General features: G+C 39.7%; 2 long non-coding RNA genes across 3 annotated transcripts in view; one reads left to right on the top strand and one right to left on the bottom strand.

Moving 5' to 3' along the window:
• Positions 1-3991, bottom strand: part of LOC122218614 — a 51656-nt gene extending 47665 nt beyond the window's left edge. The window contains exon 1 of the long non-coding RNA XR_006202030.1: positions 3929-3991. This is a non-coding gene — a long non-coding RNA (uncharacterized LOC122218614). The remainder of the gene's footprint in view (positions 1-3928) is intronic.
• The window catches only part of LOC122218613, a 48030-nt gene that overhangs the window by 8662 nt on the left and 16113 nt on the right, over positions 1-23255 (top strand). The window contains exons 3-6 of one of the 2 annotated variants that reach the window (XR_006202029.1): positions 3612-3705; positions 7160-7259; positions 10466-10964; positions 12564-12641. This is a non-coding gene — a long non-coding RNA (uncharacterized LOC122218613). Of the gene's footprint in view, positions 1-3611; positions 3706-7159; positions 7260-10465; positions 10965-12563; positions 12642-23255 lie in introns of those variants that run through there. The other variant, XR_006202028.1, reaches the window with a different exon arrangement.

Below are 23255 nucleotides of genomic sequence, written 5' to 3' on the forward strand. Positions count from 1 at the left end.
GTCAAAGCTTTTCAAGGCCCCCTGCCTATCTCATTCACCAGTCTTTCCTTTTAAAGCTTTTTCATTAGTTTTTTGTTTGCCTCAACTGTTACCCACTGCCCTAGGAAACTGTGAAGTTAAATGTAGGAACACTTCCTTAGGAAGTTACACAATTTCCTGTGTATGTTTTTGACAGTCCTCAGGGAAAAGACTTTTTCACACTGAGGAAGCTCTGAGTGCGGTCAAATGAAGGCAGTTCACATAGGGTCTTCTAAGGAAACAGTAGACTAGTCAAATGTCAATACTTTGAGAAGGAGGTTGAAGGAATTCCAACCCAATTCCACTACCACGATAGCAAGCTGTTGATTTTTAAGGTCATCATAGAACTGGACAACAGAAAATAGGACAAGGGCAAGTTAGGACACCATGAGTCTCACAGTTCCTAAAAAGAATGAGCCCTTTTTCTTGAATAAACAATCTGATATTCCTGAAAGCTTTTGGTTACTTTCCAGAGTCCTGAAAAATTTGATTATGACAATTTATGCCAGTTTTGTGTTGCCTTAATGAAGGAGTGAATTTTGGAAATCTGCCATTTCCACTGACATCATCCAGAGATCATTTTCAGCATCGTATATCCTCTCTGCAATTATTTTTTTCCAGGTAGAGGTAATGATCATTAAAAATCATTATTTACTTTTTTTTTCACTGAATAAAAAAAGTTCTTACCAATTTTAAAATCATACACTTCAGTGGAAGAGATAGTTTTCATTCACATTCTGCAAAATAATTTTCTGCATGAACTAAACTGGATTTACCACATAAAAACATTACACGTTGTGTTTCGCTGTTTCCGATACAAACAAATATCCCAAATGTTTACATGGGATGATAGGATTGAAATGAGCCAAGTGGAGTTTCTGCAATTTTATAATCCATGTGCTGTTGTTGTTTATTTTGAATATACCTTTTTGTGCAGAATTATGAAGTACCAAAGACCTTGGAGGCCCAAAGTCTCCCAGGTGAGCTTGAACTCTTCTGCACCCCTATGAACTTTTGTACTTACTCTCAAATAGAATACATTTCCCTAAGTACGCATGGCAAGGGGCTGATGGTACCAACTGGCGTTATCCAAATTAACTTCTATGAGGAATATAATGTTTACTCAAGGATAAGTGTTAACGTACCAACTTGAATCTCACATACAGGCTATTAAAACTCAGTGATAGCCACAGCAATTCTTTGCGCTAACGTTGTTCACAGTTCACAACTTTATTGTCTGAATGTGGGGTGGACAGCTTCCGCCATCTTGCCCTGCCGTGTCGCTATGATACGCATTTTCCTTTCCATCTTTTAGGCATAATATGGGCATGCTGTCTGTCATCTGAGCTCTTCTCCCTACTCTTGTCTCCGCACATTCTCCTCATTATAATATTTGTCTAATTCCTACTAGCCTTTCATGCTTCTGCTACAGTATCATATCCTCAGAGAAGTGTTCTTGATCTCCCTCACCTCCCTCCCAAACCTGTTTAGGCAACTGTGCTTTCGTACCAAGCATCTTGTATATACCTGTATTCTAGCACTTGCCATGCTCTGTTGTCATTGTCTGTATGCTTGTCTCTCTTCTGCAGGCAGGAAGTAAATCTTATTCCATTTTATTACCCACAACCAGTGGCGCTTGTCACATATCAGTAATACAATAATTATTTTTGGAAGGAAGGATGGGAAAATGACCACTGTGTCTCACTGAAACGATTTTATAGCAATACAAAGTGGAGGGACTTGAGTAGTTGATGTAGCCAAGTATTGGTGGCCAGCATACAAAACCAATTTCTACTCTTTCATTATGTATTTATTCCCTAAGGGTGACTTTATCATTCAAAGGCATTTCTCAAAGTGTGGGCAATAACTCCCTTAAGGAAATATTTCTTCATAAAATGTGTAAGATGCATGAAACTTTTATAACTCTGGTGGCAGTAGGCAGACTGCCACACTAGAAATATAAGGAGATTATTCAAAGATGGGGCATTAAGTGGAACACAGTTTGAATTATCTAAGGCTGATGGCATGAATATCTTTGTACACTTAAAATAAAACAATAAGTAATACTTTGAGTATATATTATTGTATTCTTATAATATGGTTACATTAAAATGCTTATAAAATTTTATTCAGATCATCAACATGTGTAAGATACCATTCAGATCATCAACATGTGTAAGATACCAGAAATGTAAATATGAAAAGTTTAAGATACTGATAGCCGTAATATTCACTGTTAAATTTTCCTTTTTTTATTTCAATTTTCCCTCTCTTTGTAACTAGACATTGTATGTATATTTTAATTTAAATTTGTATATATATATATATATATATACACAAATGTATATATATATATATATATATACACAAATGTATATATATACAAATGTGTATATATATGCATTTATAGTTTATTTAAAAATTATATCACATTATATACATTAGTTTGCTCCCCACTACCACATTGTTTGCATTTGTATATATTACTTAATATTCTTTTTATTTACTTATTTTTTTATATTACTTACTCTTCTTGAAAAATATTATTTAACAGTTATCATTAGCTTGGTATAATACAATATGTTCAATATTTCCTCTTTTGCAGGTTATAGATTGTTTCTTTTTTTCTTTACTTTTAATTTTGCTAATACAGGCAAGCAGAAATATTATTTTATGGTATATTTTGTATACATATATGTGTACACATACATATGATTTAATTCTTTTTAATGTTTTAATTTTTTTTTTTTTTTTTTAGATAGAGAGAGATAATCCTGAGCAGGGTCCATGCTCAGCGTGGAGCTCAACACAGGGCTTGATCCCACGACTCTGGGAACATGACCTGTGCTGAAATCAAGAATTGGATGCTCAACTGAGACACCCAGGTGCCCCTCGACTGCACGATTTTATGTGCTGTCTTAACCTTGATGATTCCAAATGTAGATCACAAGTCCTACTTTCTCCCATGAACTTCACACCCATTTGTCTGTCTGTGGCATCTGTCCACTGCCTCATATACACCTCAAGCTTAACATCCCCCAAACCTAATGTTTGTTTTCCACCTGCACTCAAATCTGCTCTTGTCTAAGTTATCCCCATGTCACTAAATGACGAGTCAAAACTGTAGCAGGTGTGTGGGCCCAAAACTTAAAATCATTCCTGAATAATTTCTCTTCCCATGTTTACAGAGAACCAATCACCAAGTAAATATTGTTATAGCTTTAACCTCAGACTTCTCTTCACAGACCCATGTCCGTAACCCTCATTGTCGTCATCTAAGAACAAATACCACCATCTCTCAACATACACACACAATTTCCACACAGTTGCATGACTATGATTTTAAAATAATCACACCTGTTGAAATCTTCCAGTGCTGGCTTTTCTCACTAAGAGAAAAGCTAAAGTTTTTACAATGTTCTGCAAGATTCCACAAGTTGTGCCCCTAACATAATAACATGTTACCACACATACTTCTGCCCTAGGCTTTTTCACTATTTCTGAGAACAATTTTATGGGATCTTCCTGGTTGTGGAAATTGATTTATAAAGAATTGGCATATTGACATTACAATAGTCCCCTCTTATCCATAGGAGATACTTTCCAAGACCCCATTGGATGCCTGAAACCAAGGGTAGTACCATGCCCATATACACTGTGTTGTTTTCCTGTACATTCATATGTATGGTGAGTTTTAATTTATAAATTAGAAATTGTAAGAAGTCAACAATAATTAATTATCCAATAGAATGATTCTAACAATATATTGTAATAAAAGTTATACGAATGCACTCTCTCTCTCTCTCACCTTTATTCTTGTGATAATGTGAAATGATAAAATGCCTATGTTATGAGATGAAGTGAGGTGAATGATGCAGGAACTATGATATAGTGTTAGGATTCTACTGACCTTCTGACATTATTCAGGAGGATCATCATCTCTTTCTGGAGGGCAGTTGACCACGAGTCACTGAAACCGTGGAAAGCAGAGCCACAGATATGAAGGGGCTCCTGTGTTAAGTTTCTCTATCCTAGAATGAGCTATATTTTTTTCCCTCTTTCTTTCTTATACCTACATTTTATAAGAAAATTAATTATACTCTTTTTTTTCCAAAAAGAATTCTGCATATTTGTTTCTATTTTTCTCTAGCTAAACGGCCTTGGTTGTTATTCTTAATGTGTGCGCAATTTTCTCCAATTACATTTTATAATTCATTATTATCTGACTGTAACAGGTTTTTCCAACTTTGGCGCAAGTTGGCATTTTGGGCCAGATAATTGATTGTCTTGTGCATTATAGGTTATCTAACAGCATCCTTGCCTTTATGCATGAGATGCCAACAGCATTCATTCCCCCCCATTTTAAGTTATTAAACTTAAAAAATGCCCCAGACATTGCCAAATGTCTTGGGAGGCACAAAATTGCCCCTGGTTGAGAAGCACTCACCTTTATGAAGGTACAGACTGGTTTTTAAATGCCGCATACAGCCCATTCTTGTTTGGTCCAAATATTCCCCATGCTCCCTTCATCTTAATCAGTTCTTAATTTAAAAACTTATGGTACCTGACACATTGTCTATAAGAAAGAGCCATGGCAAATGATTTCCTCGGAGCCCCACATAGACTGAGTCCACAATTCCAGGTAATCAGAAGTCTACAGGTTAATATGCTTTAGCAAGCACTAAGTTATGGAATGTGTGTAAACGGGGTGGGGGGGGGGACTGATCACCCAGGTGTCTAGCAGGTACATGGCTTTGTGCCCATGGTTTAGCTTCTCCAAGCCCAAGTCTTCTCACATATAAAAGGGATGTGGAAGCAGCTGCTTTGCACAAATGTTATGAAGTTATAAATGAGGCCTGTGCGGCCCAGAGCACAACTTAGACAACTTATAATTGTAGCTATTATTATTTCCCCGAAGTCAAAGAAGTGACAATGAGGAGACTGTCCTAAGACCCGAGGGAGGGGCTGCAGGGGTGGAAAATACATACTCCTCCATCAACACTGCCCTGGACAGTACACCATTGTCGCCTGAAACGTTTATTAAATGCCCTGTCTAGGAATTATGCTAGCACTGAATTTTTGAAAGTGTAATATCCAGACTCTGTCTGTAAGAAGTTCCCTACGTTAGAAAGAAAACATAGTGAAAATGAAGGCCTGTACTATAACAAATGAATGAATTAGACGAGTACAGGGGACAGAATCAGAGGGGCATTTCTGCAATGCCTCAACTCAAGAGAAAGAATTGACGTGGTAAAAATGATTATCCATGTACCATATCTATACGACAATATTAATTTGTTAAGGTAAGAATTCGTTTGCAATGACAAAATTTCCACCAGCAGTCCAAGAGTCTGGAAATTTCCTTTTGGTGTTAGTGACTTGTGTTATGCAATGGGTCCTCTTTACCCAAACTCAAGAAATGCCTTGGAGGGAAACGGACAAGCAGTTTCTCCCTTAGGCTGCTAAATTGCATAAAATAATTAACCAGAGAGCTAAGAGGGATTTGCAGTTGTTTGGCAAAGTTAGGATTAGTAGCAGAAGAAAATAAAATAAGCACTGATTTGCAGAGAGCGACTCCGTCCTCCTGTGGGACCCAGCTTGCTGAATGCTGAATTCTGGTCTCCAGAAAGGGAAAGAGCTATAATTCACAGCAGAAATCTATTTATCCCCCAAGTAATAATGTGTAATCTTTAAAAACGTTTCAAAATGTGTTATACGATAACTTCATCGAGATTGTTCTCAAAAGAAAGTCTCCTTATGTCATATCAGACATGTCACCTGTTCAAGTTCTTTTTTTCCTTAGTTTTGTTAAGCAAATGGAACCCAGAGTAATGAAATGACTTGCTCAAGTTCACACAGATATTTTCTTTTAAAGCAAAAGTTAGAGCACATTTCCTGGTACTGAGCCCAGTGTCTTTCCCCTCTACACTTTATTCCCTCTCCACATACTTCACTTTGTCATCTTTTTCAAATAAATGGTGCTTGGAAAAGTTCCAGAGGCAAATGCACCTTCAGCTCCATTTCGAGAGTTCATCCTGTAATTGTCACACCTGATCTCTGTCCCAGTGCCTGAACCCAATCACTGGGGATAATTTGAATCGACTGAAGCTTCTAGAGTCTGTGCATGTTGCCGTTGACCCTCCTCATTCAGACCACGCCGTTGTGATGGGCAAGGTTGGCCACTGCCACTTTAAATTAGTGGTTTATCTTGAGTCCTGGAGAAAGGAAGTCCTTTCAGGAGGAGAGGATGATGAATCACACGGCAGGGAACAAATGTAACTGTGATTAATGGGACATTACACAACAACAAAAAAATAGAGCCAACTGTGTGCGGAGATAACTGGAACCACAAAGACCAACTTATTGTCTAAGGTGATGTAATTAACTTCAAGCTCCTCCATAGCTTGGATGGCTGATTCCAGTGAGCTTTTCCATTGTGCTAGTAATAATGACAAGTTTGTGCCTTCTTATTTTGAATATTAGCCTATTAAGGACCATTTTTCTCCAATGCATGGCACTGATAAAATGTCAAAGACTAAGATATGGCAATTTGAAGTAGCATGATTTTAAGTAACTGCAGATTCATTCAACTTTCCCTCTTTCCCAAGGAAGACAATGGAAGAAAAGACCAAACATTTGGTTTATGATATATGAGCTTCTTCAAATATTTCCATGCAAGAAGGACTCACTGATTATCTTTTCCATTTTTATTTATTATTATTATTATTATTATTATTGGTTGCTTTGGGTAAAGTGAAAAGAAATTTTCAGAACATGTTATATTATAGTAACTGTGATGAAGAAAGATTTCTTTTTGCTTCTCACCACCTGCTAGGGTACCTTGTCCTGTTCATGCAAGTGCATTTCTCTCATCCATAAGAAATAAGTAATTGCTTTGTCTGTCAGACAGAATGGTTGCCTTGGATTTTTGTGAAAGTATTATGGATTCAAAAATTATTCTCTGCATTTTAAATAAGGGAAGAATCAGTATTGTGGGTATTTTCACCCATTGCAATCTTGTCCACATACTTCAGTTAGCAAAGTTGGAATGAAAGTCTGAATTTAAAAATGCGTGCCAATCCCTTTGCCAAGTTTGGAGGCTTTCCAAATATTTGATACCTGTTTCATTTCATGTTTTCAGAATCATTTGGCTACTCCCACAGCTCACAGAATAGCAAATCTTCCGCTAAAATTCTGAGATATGATATATTTGGAAGGCCAACTCTGTTCCCAACCGTCAGGTGTGTTTTCCTCTTCCTGACTTTGAAGTAATAATAGCATCTTTTATTTTTACAGTGTGTCTATCTTAACAAGTAACATTCACCAGATTGATTCTACCCCGATAGATGTTAAGAGTAGAGATGTGCCGTGGGTGAAGCAGTGTGGACTCTGGTGTCACCCGCCCAGGTGTGGCTTTCAGTTCAGGCAACTATTCACATAGATATTACATAACTTATTTTCTCCCTCTGAATCTCACTTTTCTTGTCCATTAACACAGGGTAATAATACTTCACACAAGTGTGTGAAGGCAGAAAGAGAATATGTATGCACGGTCTTTCCACAACAACTGCCACCCCATTTTTTACTAGAAGAAAGTACAGTTTTCTGCTTTATTTACATTTGTGTTTCCCAAGCAAGGGGAAAGAAAGGAGGTAATATAGACCTTAGTAAAGACCTACCATGGTTCAAGATCTGTCGGAGCTCATTTCAGATACTTCAGAGTATTCAAAAGGTATTCTCTCACTATTTGCAAATAAGGGAAGCAGATGTGGAGGTTATCAAATAAATGGCCTGAGATACTCAAGTGCCCAGGCCAGTGCCTTAAGTTTAACACATAATTTTTGCAGTGAACCATGAAATGCAAGTCTGACTTCTAAGACACTGGGGCGAGCATTCTGGAATGTGTCCCGCTGTCCAGCCGCCATGCCACCCTTCAGCGCAGGCATGAGACCTGGTAGGAGACTCTGGCCACATGTGTGTTGCCCTGACCTTATACACACACTCTCTCCTCTTCCCTCCTTGAATCCGATCCCACTCCATCCTGGCCCCACTGCCATCAATCTTGCTCCTCATCCTTCATTTTCCATACTCACCTGCTCTTTGCTCTTAGCAATGACCCCCAGCTATCACTTTTATTCCTACCCATGATTCTGGTCTTCACCAAACTCTCTGCATCAAGAACTGTTAGAGGCCGGCATCTTTCCAAACTTGAGGGGTTTTGACATGCTTCTTATCTTCACTTCTTCTTTAATTAAGATTCACACCTAATGCATCCTGGTCACGTAAAAAGGAACTGGTGTCGGGGAGGCTTGGGTGGCTCAGTTGTTTAAGCATCAGATGCTTGTTTTCAGCTCAGGTTCATTCTCATGGCTCATGGAATCAAGCCCCATGTCATGCTCTGCACTGACTGGGTAGAGCCTGCTTGGGATTCTCTCTCTCTCTCTCTCTCTCTCTCTCTCTCTGCCCCTCTCTTGCTTGTGTGCTCTCTCTCTCTCTCTTTCTCAAAAGTAAATAAATAAACTTACAAAAAGGAACGAGTGTCAAAGAAAAATTATTCAATGGCACCCGTCAAAGCACCGTTTAGAAGACTGTTCAAGGTAGGGGACCATCATGGTAGGTGTAAGGACAGCTGTGATGGAATTTTGCAGTGAGTTTGCAGCATGTGCAAGAGGGAGTTCATAGTCAAGGGGCAAGGTGAGGGTCAGTGAATAGAAAATTAATAAGAGGAAACTTCAGGGGTAGGGTAGGATTCTGGTGCGAGCCATCTAATAGGATTCTTGCTGAAGATAGGCCTGGGTCATCAGACATCACCTAGAGGATGGTGATGGTGAGGAACCCTATTAGATATCGAGGGTGATCAGATGTCGAGGGTGTGAGTTCTGGCTTAACTGACTCATCAGGATTCTTGCTGAAATTGGGCTATGCAGAGTCCAAACGTCGGGACTAGTTGCAAAAGAATTCAGGGAGCCTGAGTAGACCTTGGCCAGTGAGAGAATGTTTGTCACTAGACAGATGAGGAAGGGGCGTGAAAGAAAAATGGCTTTCAAGTCACACCCTGAGTTATGGGACTAGATCTGTTGTCTCCTGGGGCCTGATCTACTGCTGTTCCCTTTAGACCAATGGTTTTTAGTAAGGGGTGATTTTAACCCCAGACATTTGGCAATAGCTGGAGACATTTTTGGTTGTAAGGCTGTTGGTATCTAGTAGGTAGAGCTCAGAGATGCAGTTAATATCCGACAAGGCACAGAACCCCTCTGCAAACAAAGAATTATCTGGCCCCGAGTGTCTACAGTGCCACAGTTGAGAAACTGTGGATTAAAGTTGTGAATCCTGAGGAAGCAGGATTCAGTCTCCCTCAAGTGATTTCCTGCTTTTTTTTCCACGTGAGAACAACTTTGTGTAGCCATGATTAAAAATGGAAGTCATGAGTCTAGAGGTCTATTTACATATTTACCATTGATTTACTTTGTGGCTTCCCATCCTTCCCTTCACTCCCAGCCACAAACATTTGCTGAGACGCTCATGTGTGTAACTATAAAGAAGGTGTCAGGAAACAGGAGTTTTCCATATCAGCACTGACCACTTGTGCACTGGCAAACACTATTTATTCACTCCAGTGTTCATTTGACCTTTGTAGATACAAGGAAAAGTATAAATTCTCCAATTTCCCTGTTATGTTGTAGCTATAACATCCACAGAAACATGACCTAAGTGCTATATGTGCTGTTGGCCAAGTATTAAATAATGCAGTGTAAATTAATAATGTATTGTAATAAAATGTTCTTTACTACCACTATATTTATATTCCTTTATGAATCTTTCTTTTGCTGGCTTTCTTTATTCTTTTCTTTCTGCCAGCCACCTGGTCACAAATATTACACTGATTCCCTGCCAAATCTCAATTACTCTCCTTCACTTCTTGCTTTTCTCACTTTCTTTTTCTTCTCTTTTCTCAGTTCTAGCTCCCATATATATATATATATATATATTTAACGTTTATTTGTTTTGAGAGAGAGAGTACGTGAGATCACGAGTGGGCACAGGACAGAGAGAGGGAGAGAAAGAATCCTCAGCAGGCTCCACAATGTCAACACAGAGCCAGACACAGGGCTTGATCTCATGAACCATGAGATCATGACCTGCGGCTCCCTTTTATGTTAATCTTAGGTTGCCTTTGTTTGGCGTCTCTTTCGTCATCTCTTCAATTACAGCAGTTCCCCTTACCTGTGGTGGATACATGCCAGGACCCCCAGTGATGGCTGTGGCTGTAGACAATACCAAACCCTCTGTGTACTGTTATTTCTCCCGCCTAGGCGTACGTGTGATTAAGTTTAATTTAGAAATTAAGTACTAGGAGATTAACCGTAGCTGATAATAAAATAGAACAAAATTATGACAACACGATGTAATAAAAGGTACGTGCCTGTGGCCTCTTTCTCCCTCTCAGAATATCTGATTGCCCTGCATTCACCCTGCGTCTTGTGCTGATGTGAGCGCACGAAATGCCTGTGTGATGAGATACAGTGAGGCAAATGAGGCAGGCATTGTGATGTCGTGTTGGGCTACTACTGACCTTCAGAAGGTAGAGCGTCTGCTTCTGGACTGTGGTTGACTGTGAGGAAATGAAACCATGGAGAACACAACTGTGGTTAAGGGAGGGGAGCTACTGCAATCTCCTCTCTCTCCTTTCTTGCTTTGACTCTTCTCCTCTCTTAAAAACATGTCCCCGGAGCAGTTATAAAAGAACAGAGGGAACTGGAAAAAAGAAGATGATTGTCGATCTTAGAGAGCTACTTCCTTTAGCTCTCTTCCGCAAAATTATTGACCTTGTTTGCAAGAACTAGACAATAAGGGCAACGCGGCAGCCCACACCTTCAGGAAGAGGGGCGACTTACAGAAACGATGTGCCCCTCAGGGCACACAGCATAAGGCCATGAGGCTGCTGGGTAAGGGATGCCTTTGAGATTCAATAGAACATTTACTTAGGAGGATGTAAACATGAAAGTTAGTCTTGCCACTGCTGGGCTCCTCACTGCCTTTGGAATAAGGCTATTCAAGATTTGGTTCTTACCTCTTTATTCTGATCCCTTCTATCTTGGACCCAAACGCTCTTCTTACAAGCCAGAGGAGACATGTGACATCCTTGAATGCACCATGATGGTTCTCTGTCTTTCTGTCTTTACTCCCAGTGTTCTTCTCTCTTAGGACCCCCTTCTCCTGGTTCTCTGCCTAGAACCTTTCTGTTCATTCTTAACAATTTAGCTCGAAAGGTCTTCTCCCAATCCATCTTGGCTTAGGCAGGCAGCCTCCACTGCGTTTCCAAGTGCTGGCTACTTATTTCAATTAATTATATGGATGCATTTGTCCGTTTTATCTTCCTTACCACTTAGTGAATTTTTAGTGAGAAATGGGACTGTGGATTTCTCCTTTTATCTCCTGCACTAGTCCCATGGTTTTGCAAACTAGATGGACAATGGATACCTGCTTATTGAATAAGTGGATGACAATAAAATGGGTAAAATAATGTCAAGAAGAAAGAGGCCCCAATGAGATGCACTCTTGGTGTACAAATATTGCAGTCAAGGAAAAATAACAATATTGGTTTCCTACAAGATATCTTCATTTGCATAGGAAAAAATGATACACTAACTAGCTAGAAATTATGGAAATAAACTTCTATCATTTTATTTTTTTAATTGCCAGCTCTCAGACATTTAATAGCTCATAGTTTTTTTGTTTTTGTTGTTGAGTAACATCATTGCTTCCTTTAAGATAATTTCATTATCATTACTAAACATGGGTCTTCTAAAAAGAATTAGAACTTAAACTCTACTTATGTACAAGTAAAATTTATTGTTTGAGCTGGACTTGGTCCTCTATCACTTTATGCTTTCCCACCAATGTCTTTCCAAAGCAATTTACTAGAGTTGCTTTTCTCTAACCTTGGATGAAATTAGAGGAAAAAATAAGTTTTCTGGTTAATTTCAAGTAATAAAAAATAGTATCTTTTTTTCCAATATATTTAAAGGCAATGCCTCTCTACATAGTATCAAGCCTTACATTACTCACCCCATTTCAGAAGTTTCTTACTCTTTAAAGCTTAGGCTTGACTTACACCAGAAAGCATGGAATGGGGAAGGAACTGTGGTCTGCTTCCCTCTTTTCCACTTCTTTTCCTCTCCAATCCCTAAGTGCTGTTTGCGGTTTCCTCTCAGCAGGAAGAAATGAAGGGGAAGAATTAGGAAGAGAAAAATCTCTTACACCATTTAAAGTTTTAATTTGGCCCAAACATTCAAAATACGTGGCTAATTCCTTCTTTATGCTGTATTTTATTGGGGGATATTTGAAGTGCATATCCAATATCCTCAGTCCTACTTTTTTCTTTCTTTTTTTTTTTTTTATCTAGGCCATAACTCAGCTTTCAGCCACTAACAACTAATCCTTCACCCTCTATTAGCCTTCCCATAGTTGGGGACACCTTGCTCCTGGAGGGTGCCCTCTTGGGTGAACTCCTCAGGACCACTCTGTATACCCCCCTTCCACAGGATCCACACCTGGCCCAACTGCAAATGTTTTTTGCTGTCTTATCTCGTACAGGCTGTTTTTCCTCCATGTAACCCGTGCCTCCTCTATGCTGCTGGCAGAAGGGACTTCTCAAAGCAAGGGCCAAATGGCATTTGCTATGTCTCTCATCTTCCTGGCAATACACATTAAACTTTCTAAGTGGTCACTTGGCTTAAGTAACAGGAGTACTCCTTATCTCATCTTCTGTGTTGGTATTGGCCAACAGGCAATGGCGTTCTGGTGATTAATTTCAAAGAAATCCTGTTGTCCTAAGTCACTGACGTTCACCCTTGGATGCAAAAAGATGTTTCCTTATTCTCGGCTCTACCCTTTATAATTCTACCACTGAGATGATCTGACTCTAACGGATCAACTTTTGCTGGTGACCAGTGAGTAACATAGTTTGTGTTCTGAGTGGCGCTAACGTAAGATTTCAACGTGAGCGGGAGCTCACATCTTTGAAGGGCATTGTTCAGTTGGACAGAGCCTTCCATGCTAGTACTGGTCACTAATGTCACAAACAGGAAGATTTTTTATTGGTGCTGAAGAAGACTGGGTATCTGCTAACTGCTGCCACATAACAAACTCCCCTAAAAGTCATGGTTTAACCAAACAACTATTTATTTGGCTTGCGATTGCAGATTGGCAATTTGCACTGGGCTTCGCTGGGCAGTGTTTCTAGTCCATCGGGCTCGCTCATGCAGCTGTGACCAGCTACCAGTTTTGTTGTGGCATCTCAGCGGGAATGGCTCATTCCTGCTCCATGTGACACGGCATCCTCTGGCACTTTCGACTGGACTTCTTCACGCGGTGGGGACAAGAGTCCAAGAGAATGAGCAGAAAGAGAGCGGATGCATGCCACTCCCTGAGAGCCACGGTTCAAAACTGACACGTTGTCTCCTCCATTGCATTCTTTTGCCAAAGCGAGTCACAAAGGTGACCTGGGTTTTAGGGGGAAGAAACAGATGCCCCTTGGTGATAGAGTGTGGATACAGGAAGGGGAATAACCGCAGCTCATCTGTAAGCTGTCTGTTACGGATTGTCACAGATTGTCTATGATATCTCTCTCTAGCCTGTCTTGATATCCGTATACTCCTTTCGTATCAGATATGAAATCGACTGGCCAGAATTATGAATGGGTAAGTCATGTTTTTATATAGGAGATGTAAAACTCAGATTAGCTGAGGGCTCATTGGACAAAATAGGGAGATAAAAGCTCAAATGGGGGGTAAGATCTGACAATCTCTAAACGTTCCGTTGTAATGCTTTCTGTGAGTCCAGCTTTGAAACATTGGATCTTGAATATTGCTTTATGGTTATTATGTGGTTATTTCCATATCTCTCCCTCTAAAATGGAGCAATTTTCTTACAATTCTCAGATTATGGGAATTGGTTTGACTCGTCCTGAGAAAATGTTCAATGTATTGTAACTATCAAATATAAGATATCAACATATCTATGGGGTTTAGCAATTGAAATATGGCTGTAAGTTATCTTTTTTGCTGCTCTTTATAGCTTAGATTTCAAAAATCCCCAAAGATATGATTTTACATCCACATTCCTCTGACTGTTCTTTTGTTTGAGATTTCTGTTTTTTTATTTTTATTTTTTGGTTTATTTATTTTTGAACTAAAGAGAGTATGTGTGTAAGGGAGGGGCAGAGTGGGGGTGGGGAGAAGGAGAATCCCAAGCAGGCTCCGTGATGTCAGCATAAAGCCTGATGTGGGGCTGGAACCCACAAACCGTGAGATCATGGCCTGAGCCAAAATCAAGGGTCCGATCCTTAATTGACTGAGCCACCCAGGTGCCCTGAGAAGATTTGTTTATGCATTTTACATGTACCAAATTGTCCTACAATAATCCATCACCAATAAACCACTTACTGGCAATATTTCTGTGCTGTAGTTATTGCATTATTAATTGATAAAAGATTATAAACATGATTTATGAATTATTTAAAAAGTATCTACTGGGAAGGAAGAAATCTGAATGCAGGTAATGCAAAAGTGTGTATGAGTTCCAGTTTGTACAGGTTACCATTTGGGGAACATCTGTTTGAAGTATACAATGGGTAGCTTGACCTTTTACTAGATAGAGATAGCTGGTACATTCTCGGTATTATGAAAAAGTCCTTAGAATTCGAATCATGGTAGAATATTGACAAGTAATGTAAGTTGGCAAGCACACTGCATATTACTTTTCCTATCAAATTAGTCAAGTGTTTTTTAAAATGTGAGGTTATGGACGAGAGATGCGTTATATTATCAGTGTGTTTGCACTTTGAAAGATGGAAAAATAGATTATTATCATCTGGACATATAGGTAAAACCCTAAGAACACTGTTGATATTTTGTTTTTGTTGAGGGAATCACAAATAAAGGCACCCATCTTCTCTACCAGGATTCTGAACCAACTTAGAAGTAAGACAATGGATTCAACAGATAAGGGACAAGATATTTCTTAGACTGCTCTCAGAGGCTAGGTTGAAGACATAGTTTATATGTCTAGGCAAATAGTCTTCTTCATGCTTGATGATATTGAAGCCCAGAGTTATAGAGCCTTATCAAGCCAGTCACAGGGAAAAAGCCTTTCCCTGTAAGATGGGAGGTGAGGGCAAGAATTTATAGAAACCTAGGGCATTATCCTATCGAAGCTAACTCAAGTTCGGTGTATGGTCAAAGAGTGTGGGACATGCACGCTGAGCTGACTCTAGGAGACCTGCCTTGCAGTAAGCTCTGCGTGGGTGAGATGGTCCTACGGCAGCTGGGAAACAGAAGAGCCGCATGGAGGAAATGTCAGACAATAATGTCTATACCTTGCAAAACTGAATCTAGTGTGAATGCCAGCAAAGCCAGCAGGAATAAGTAGCTGAAGGCAGAGTCAGGGGACAGAGAAACTCTCTGAGAGGCTAAAAATTGTTATTCAGTGGTTCGAACGTGAAATATATGGAACACACTGACATGATCAAATTGCCCTGTGTTTCATACTACATTAGATAATGATTTGTTTTATAGCCTTTCAACATGTAGATGAGTGGCTTAGAGTGGAGAGAGAATAAATAAACAGTTCACATGTATAAAAACAACAAATTTGAAATATGAATTAAACTTTGGGGTGCTACCGTGTTAGGCTTGTGGAAAGAGTACTCCCTTAAAACCAGGAGCCTTGTGTTTAAAATTTAGTTTATCTACCAAATGGTTGTGTGGTCTTGGGCAATAGCTTTAACCATTATATCCCAAAATTTGCTCTTTTTTTTTTTTTAATTAGGGAGTTAGCCTAAATGATCTCTAAGGACTTTATCCTATCCTATAATCCCGGATATTATTTTTAACCTATCTTTAATAATATCATATATCATATATCTATACATCATATATATCTCTCTATATCATATATCTATATCTATATCTCTCTATATATCATATATCATTATATCTCCTTTACAGTGGTATAGTAAAATAGATGACAATTTCTGAATAGGCAACCAACCCATGTTTCTGCAAATTATTTCTTCTTGAGAAGACCTAATTAAAAATTGTCAAAAGGGGCTTGTCAAAATCTAAACCAAAAGAGCCTATTTTTATTCCTCATACAATGGTTTCTACTAAATCACTTATAAACTAACTTGTACACCTGTCCTTCCATCTCCAGAGTCCCATGCACATACACTTAGAAGAATTAAGGCATTGAAAAACCTCCATTTAGGAAATAGTAAATAGAACAGATCAGACAGTTCCAACTATGGGTTTAAAGCTCATTTCCATGTTATTGACTTGTTTAGGTGCCTCTTGTTTAAAACAGTTAGCATTATGGATTATTTATTGTTTTGACTTTAAAAAACTGACCAAAACCACAAACAGTGTCTGACCACTGAAACTTGACCATTGTCTTCATCTATAAGTATTACTTGGATCCTCAAATGTACTGAAAAATCTTAGTATCATCTGTTGCATGATACTGCTGGGATCTAGGCGGCTATCAAGAAATGATGCTTCCATATTCTTCTCTATTTTGATCCAGGTGACAGATACCTGAACATAGAAATCCTTAATAGTTCTTGGAACACAGAAATGCCATTGGTCAGCAGTAACTGGGAGACAGAACACACAAAGGTCTTTCCATATCAAATCCATGGAGAGTCTTGGCATGATTCAGCCAGGGAAGGGGGTGTTTCAACCACATAAACATTTTTACTAGGATGGAAATTTTGGGTCTTTGCTGAGTGCATAAATTCATTTTGCCTTACTTAGGATATCAAAGAATGCATGATTCCATAATTCATGCCTGTAAAAATAAACAAGATTGCAAAACAAATATATTTTAAACAAGAGGTTTTCTAATCAGAAGTGTTCTACTCCATTCTACATTTGGAAAGATTTCAGAAACTCTGGCATTCATTCCTAAAGACCAAAGTTTATATTCCATATGTCTTATTCGACCTTGTGAAAAAGCACAATCATTATACAGTCAGAGGTGTGAGGCTCCATTTGGATTCTTTCCCAGATTACTTCATAATATAATATCGAGGTAGACTTTCTTTCTACACAAAGCATTACTTCTCACTTGTGTAAAATCGCGTGTCTCTTAACCTGTGGTTGCTTTGGGGAATGTGATACCTCAGGAAATGTGGTCGTGCCTCCTTTTGGTAGCCTCCCTAATTCCAATTTTGGAAGATTTGACTTCATCTTGGAGAAATGCAAGTAAACTTAGATACAGTTATGATTATCAGCACTAGAGAGGTCCACAAAATTCTCAGCATCGTGTTAATCCGACAACAACAAACCCCTTTTGAGTCTGCATAGGTATGTTTATCTAAATGTATTAGCTAATTAGGTTGCATTATTTAGATAAGGGAACAATTAATTACAATTGCACATAAGGACATTTACTCTGTTCAAGATGTGTTGAACTATGAGTATAGATAAATTGATAAGACAAGAAATATCCTATTGAGGAGTACACAGATGAATCAAGAGGAAATACTTATATATGTATCTTTAATTCCAGGTGGGCAGGGATAGGGTACCTAGTTAAATAAAACTCTTCTTTACTATATCAGAGAAGCTGCTTGCATTTTTAAAAAATGTTTCTTTATGCTTATTTATCTTGAGAGAGAATGTGTGCCCAAGGGGTAAAGAGAGAGGGAGAGAGAGAATCCCAAGCAGTCTCTTCCCCGTCAGTGCAGAGCCCCATGCAGGGCTTGAACTCATGAACCACGAGATTGTAACCTGAGCCGAAATCAAGAGTTGGTCACTTAACAGACTGATGCACCCGGGCACCCCAAACAGTGTGCACCTCCTTCAAGCTAGAATGCATTTTTGATGTTATATTTTACACCTCCCTCGTTTGCTTTGTCCCATACCTGAGAAAGCTGATATGAAAACCCAGGTGGTCCCTCCTTTGGTGCCCAAGGGAGATTCAAAGTACACAAGCCCCTGCCCACACATGAGGACCCTCCCCCCTGCCTGTGCCCCCTACATGCAATGAGGCACACCCTCGTTTCTTTTCCTGATTATCTCATGCAATTAATGAACCTGCTTAAGAGGACTGCCCTGCCTTTCCCAGAGACCTCAGCTGTGGATGTTACAAACCTCCTCAGACCTCTTCATGCGTGTGTCACATCACCATTCTCAATCTCCGAACTGAACTTTGGGTGGGGACCAACTGTAGCTTTGCAGGGGTGGAGACAAGATCCCCCTATGTTGGAACCAACTGAGATTTAGCCACAGGACTCAGATGTATGGAAACTCAAATATCAGCCTTTGACCTGCTAAAATGATGAATGGAAGATGTGTTTAAATATGGGCAGAGGAAGGAGTTCCTTGTGCTCTACCCCATGCATCAGTCAGGATAGGCTGGCGGTCACACTGGGTAACAAACAGTCCTAAAACCCACGCCTGGCAATTAAACACTCCCATCTAGTTACAGGTAGACTTGAATAACCACAGACCTCTGTCATGGAAGGATCCTCACCTAAGAGCAGAGAACAGACCAAAATAATGAAAAAGGAGCCAGATTGAGGAGGGAGGGCAGGGGTGAGTCTGGGAAAAAAGACTTCCCTCTTCTAAACTGATCAATCAGATAAGACTCCTGCTCCTCCCGGAAGGAGCATAAAACTGGCTGGAAAGAGACTTCCAGGATCACCAACACAGGTGTCAGGAAATCACAGCCCTCAGGCCACAGGAGCCTGCCCCCTGCTTCTGTGAATAAAGCTTTACTCAAGCACAGTCAACCTCATTGATTTACATATTGGTTATCATTGCTTTCATGTGACAATGGTAGAGTTGAGTGGTTGAGGCAGAGAAACAATGGCCCGCAAGGCTAAAATTATTGAATCTTTGGTCTTTTATAGGAGAAGTCTTGTGACACCTGCTTTAGCAATTGTCCAGCCACAAGGATGTTTAAGGATGAAAAATTTAAGTTAAACAATGAGTAATGTCACAAAGCAAAGGGAAAAAAAAGAAAGCAGAAAAATTATTTTTGGTCACTATTATTTAGTACCTTTGTGAAGATCTGGTCAAGCCTCCCAGCCATATTTCTAGTACCGCACACAGAGCTAAATAAAGCTATTAACAGCAAAGGCAGGAAGGCCCGGGTTTTAATTCCATGTCTCCCATTTGTGGCCTTGGGCAAGTTCATCAGCCTCTCTTAGCATTAATGGATATAATAAATATGCAGGGCTGAGTACTGTGTCTGACCTGGCGGCCATTTAATGAGTGTTGCTTCTCTGTCATATGCCTCTGGGTATTTCAGAATCCATTATACAGCCTTCGGTGGAAGCTTCCAGGGATATGGAGACTACTTTTCAGCAAGACAACACTTGTTTTTCTAAGTTTATTTATTTATTTTCAGAGAGAGAGAGAGAGAGAGAGTATGGGAGCATGAGTGGGAAAGGGCAGAGAGAGAGAGAGAATCTGGACGACTGCACACATTCAACAAGGAGCCAGACGTGGGGCTGAAACTCACGAACCATGAGATCATGACCTGAGCTGAAACTAAGCGTCAGGTACTTAACCGACTGAGGCACGCAGGTGTCCCAAGGCAACACTTTTCAAAAATCAGCTCTCCTTTCAAAAAAAAGGCATGAATTATTTTTCTAATTATATTTTTCTTCTTTAGTCAAATTTAGCCTTAATTTACCTCTCTTTCACCTGTTTCTGTGACTGTCCTCTGCACTTATCAACGTGTCCCCAACTGTCATTAAAGTTCTGGCCCAGGTCTATGATAAAGTTGTCACTGATCATTAAGAGAAGTTTAGGTATATTATATAAAGCAAAATGGGCTCAAAATGTGCTCACAAGGACTATCTTTTATTCCAAGGGTATGTAATTCCTATCATTCTCACATTCAAACAACTCTTAATTAGTTACTGAATGCCAAAATGAAAATAGCTGTTAGTCTCTAGCTTTTAATTTATAATACAATGGTTGTACATATGTATGCATGCATATATATATATATAAATCAAGGCAAAAATTGACACTTGTAGCACTTTTCCAAGTCAATCATTTTGCCTCATGCCAATGATTCACAGGTCGTAACATTCAGAGCCCCTGAGATACACAGTTTAAGGACACGTCCTTCCGCAAGTCTGACTTTGAAATTCAATATGAAAACCATGTCATTAGGTCATTCCCCCTTTGTCTTTCTCCAGGGAATACATACCCCATTTTCTCATGAGCAGCTTTGGTATGGAGTTTTCAGTTCTACACCAACCCCACTTGCCATCCGGACTTAATCCCAGACCCACTTCAGCCTCCTGGATTCTCTCCCTTTGCCAGACGGTGTGATATCCCTGATTCCTCCCAGCATCTGCACCTTCTCTCCTACTGGTGTTTCTTTCAGCTGCTTGCTGCTCTGCCCACCATACCCTTCCCCCACTCATCCTGGCCAGTCTTCCTCAGCCTCCATTAATACCAGAAATGTCATTGTTCACGTTAGGACTAGTCACATACTCTTGTGCCAAAAATCGGGTGAGAAAATTCCATACCTGAGAAGTTTCTCTCTCTAATCAACCATTTTTTTTAACTTAAATTCAAGTTAGTTAACATACAATGTGGTCTTGGCTTCAGGAGTAGAACCCAGTGATTCATCACTTACACACAACAGCCAGTGCTCATCCCAACCAGTGCCCTCCTTAATGCCCATCAACCATTTAGTCCATCCCCCCGCCCACCTCCCCTCCACCAACCCTCAGTGTGTTCTGATTTAAGAGTCTCTTATGGTTTGCTTCCCTCGCTGTTTTTATTTTATTTTTCCTTCTCTTCCCCTATGTTCATCTGTTGTGTATCTCAAATTCCACAGATGAATGAAATACGATATTGCTCTTTCTTTGACTGAGTTATTTCACTTAGCATAATACACTCTAGTTCCAACCACGTTGTTGCAAATGGCAAGATTTCATTCGTTTTCATCACCGAGTTGTGTTCCATTGTATATATATATCGCACATCTTCTTTGTCCATTCATCAGTCAATGGACATTTGGGCTCTTTCCATAATTTTGCTATTGTCGATACCACTGCTATAAACATTGGGGTACACGTGCCCCTTCAAGTCAGGATTTTTACATCCTTTGAATAAACAACTATTCCAATCAACCATTATGCTGACGAGTAAAGCAAGACTTGTCAATTGACTACCAAGTGCAAACAGCTGGTGTAGTAGGACAAAGAAGTCCATTTCGATTTTGTGTTGAAGCCTGTGTTCTTTCCTTTGAATCACCCTATGGCCCGGTGTCTACCTGGCAGGTCTGCGGAACAGAAGCAAGTAGTTTAGAGGCAATATTTGAGCCCATCCTGAAGCTGAGCTTCTCTCTGACATCACATGGATCCTTCATTGTCAACTCAATCAGAGTCAGCGGGTGTTTTTTGTTCTCGTGCAAGGAAGGCGGCTATACAGAGCCTCCCACTGCTTCCCTGGGGTGCAAACACCCTCTTCCAAGTGTCTCTGGTAGTCCCTAGAGCTGAAATCAACCATCCTTGTTTTCATAGGCTCTCAACCCTACACTCTTCATGCATGCTCTCCCCAGAGAGAGCCTCAGGTTCCGCAGAACAGACTTTTAGGCCACTTTGCCGATGTCAGCTCCATTCTGCCCTCTTATCAGTTTCATAGGAGTCCCTAGAACCAGAATCTGCCATTCAGACTGCATTTGGTTTCCACTGAGGGCAGAGATTTATTTATTTATTTTTTTTAATTTTTAATTTTTTTTTTAGGTTTGAGAGAGAGAGAGTAAGCTGGGGAGGGGCACAGAAAGAGGGAGACACAGAATCCGAAGCAGGCTCCAGGCTCCGAGCTGTCAGCACAGAGCCTGACAATGGGCTCGGACTCATGAACCGAGAGATCATGACCTGAGCTGAAGTCGGACGCTTAACCGGCTGAGCCACCCAGACACCCCAAGAGGGTAGAGATTTAAAATGAGCAAAGGAGAAATATGATTTCCCAGTTAAAGCAGAAATGTCCAGAAGAAGCATATTGAAGACAGCAAGAATTATCTCCAGTGAATGTGGTGTCCTTACAAATCCTTTCAAATTAAAAAAAAAAAAAAAAAAAAAAAAGCAGATTAAAAAAAACTACTCATACATATTGGAAAATTATTCTTAAAATTAAAAAGAAACAGGTATAATCAGGACTACATTTTTATACATTTTATATATTTATATTGCAGAGTACATATTATATAGTCCTATGTCATGTATGGTTTTGCATGCATTTGTACATACTTGCATCCATCATTTCACAAATTATAACCATGTTTCTCAGGTGGAGTCGGCACTCACCTGTATCAAAGGCACGCGGGAAGCCTGTTTAAAAATGCAGATTCCTTTTCAAATCCAGTGAATCAGAAATTTTAGGACTGCAGACCAGGAATCTGCACTTTGGACAAATTCCTCACTGCACTCAAGTTTAAGAACACATGATGTAAAAATATCCATTTATAAAAATGTATTTTGGAGGATTTCCATCTAAGTGCTTCCATGCGTGTTTCTCACAACTATATCCTGTGTCTGTCACCTAACATGGCAGGAAAAGTTATCACATGACTGACAAGTCACTATAAACACCGTTTTAAGGCTGCATAATATAATATGTGGAGATACTCTAATTTAATCATTTTGAATATTTATTCAACAGCTAGATACTTCCAGGTTTTTGCTCTATAAATAATACTGGTATGAATCTCTCTGAGCATATAATTTTTTCCCCCCACGTCAAACTCTATCTATCAACTCTGGTGATTCTTAGTCTACCTACTGTATGTTAAAACTCTCTTATTGCTCCATACTGGCCGGAGACAAACGCATTATTTTAATCTGTCATCTTTTTTTTTTAAATTTTTTATGTTTATTTTATTTTTGAGACAGAGAGAAACAGAGCATGAGTGGGGAGGGGCAGAGAGAGGGAGACACAGACTCCAAAGCAGGCTCCAGGCTCCGAGCTGTCAGCACAGAGCCCGATTCGGGGCTCGAACTCACTGGACCGCAACATCCTGACCTGAGTCGAAGTTGGCCGCTTAACCGACTGAGCCACCCAGGCGCCCCTAACCTGTCATCTGTAAATGAATATGTAATGCTCAATATTATCAACACTGATATTTCTTATTTTATGAAGTGCGTATGAGCCATACCAAATACCAAACAGTAGTCACTGTTTTTTTTCTTAATATTTGATCTA

The sequence above is a fragment of the Panthera leo genome, chromosome B1 (genome assembly GCF_018350215.1).
Source record: "Panthera leo isolate Ple1 chromosome B1, P.leo_Ple1_pat1.1, whole genome shotgun sequence".
In the NCBI taxonomy this organism is placed as follows: domain Eukaryota; kingdom Metazoa; phylum Chordata; class Mammalia; order Carnivora; family Felidae; genus Panthera; species Panthera leo.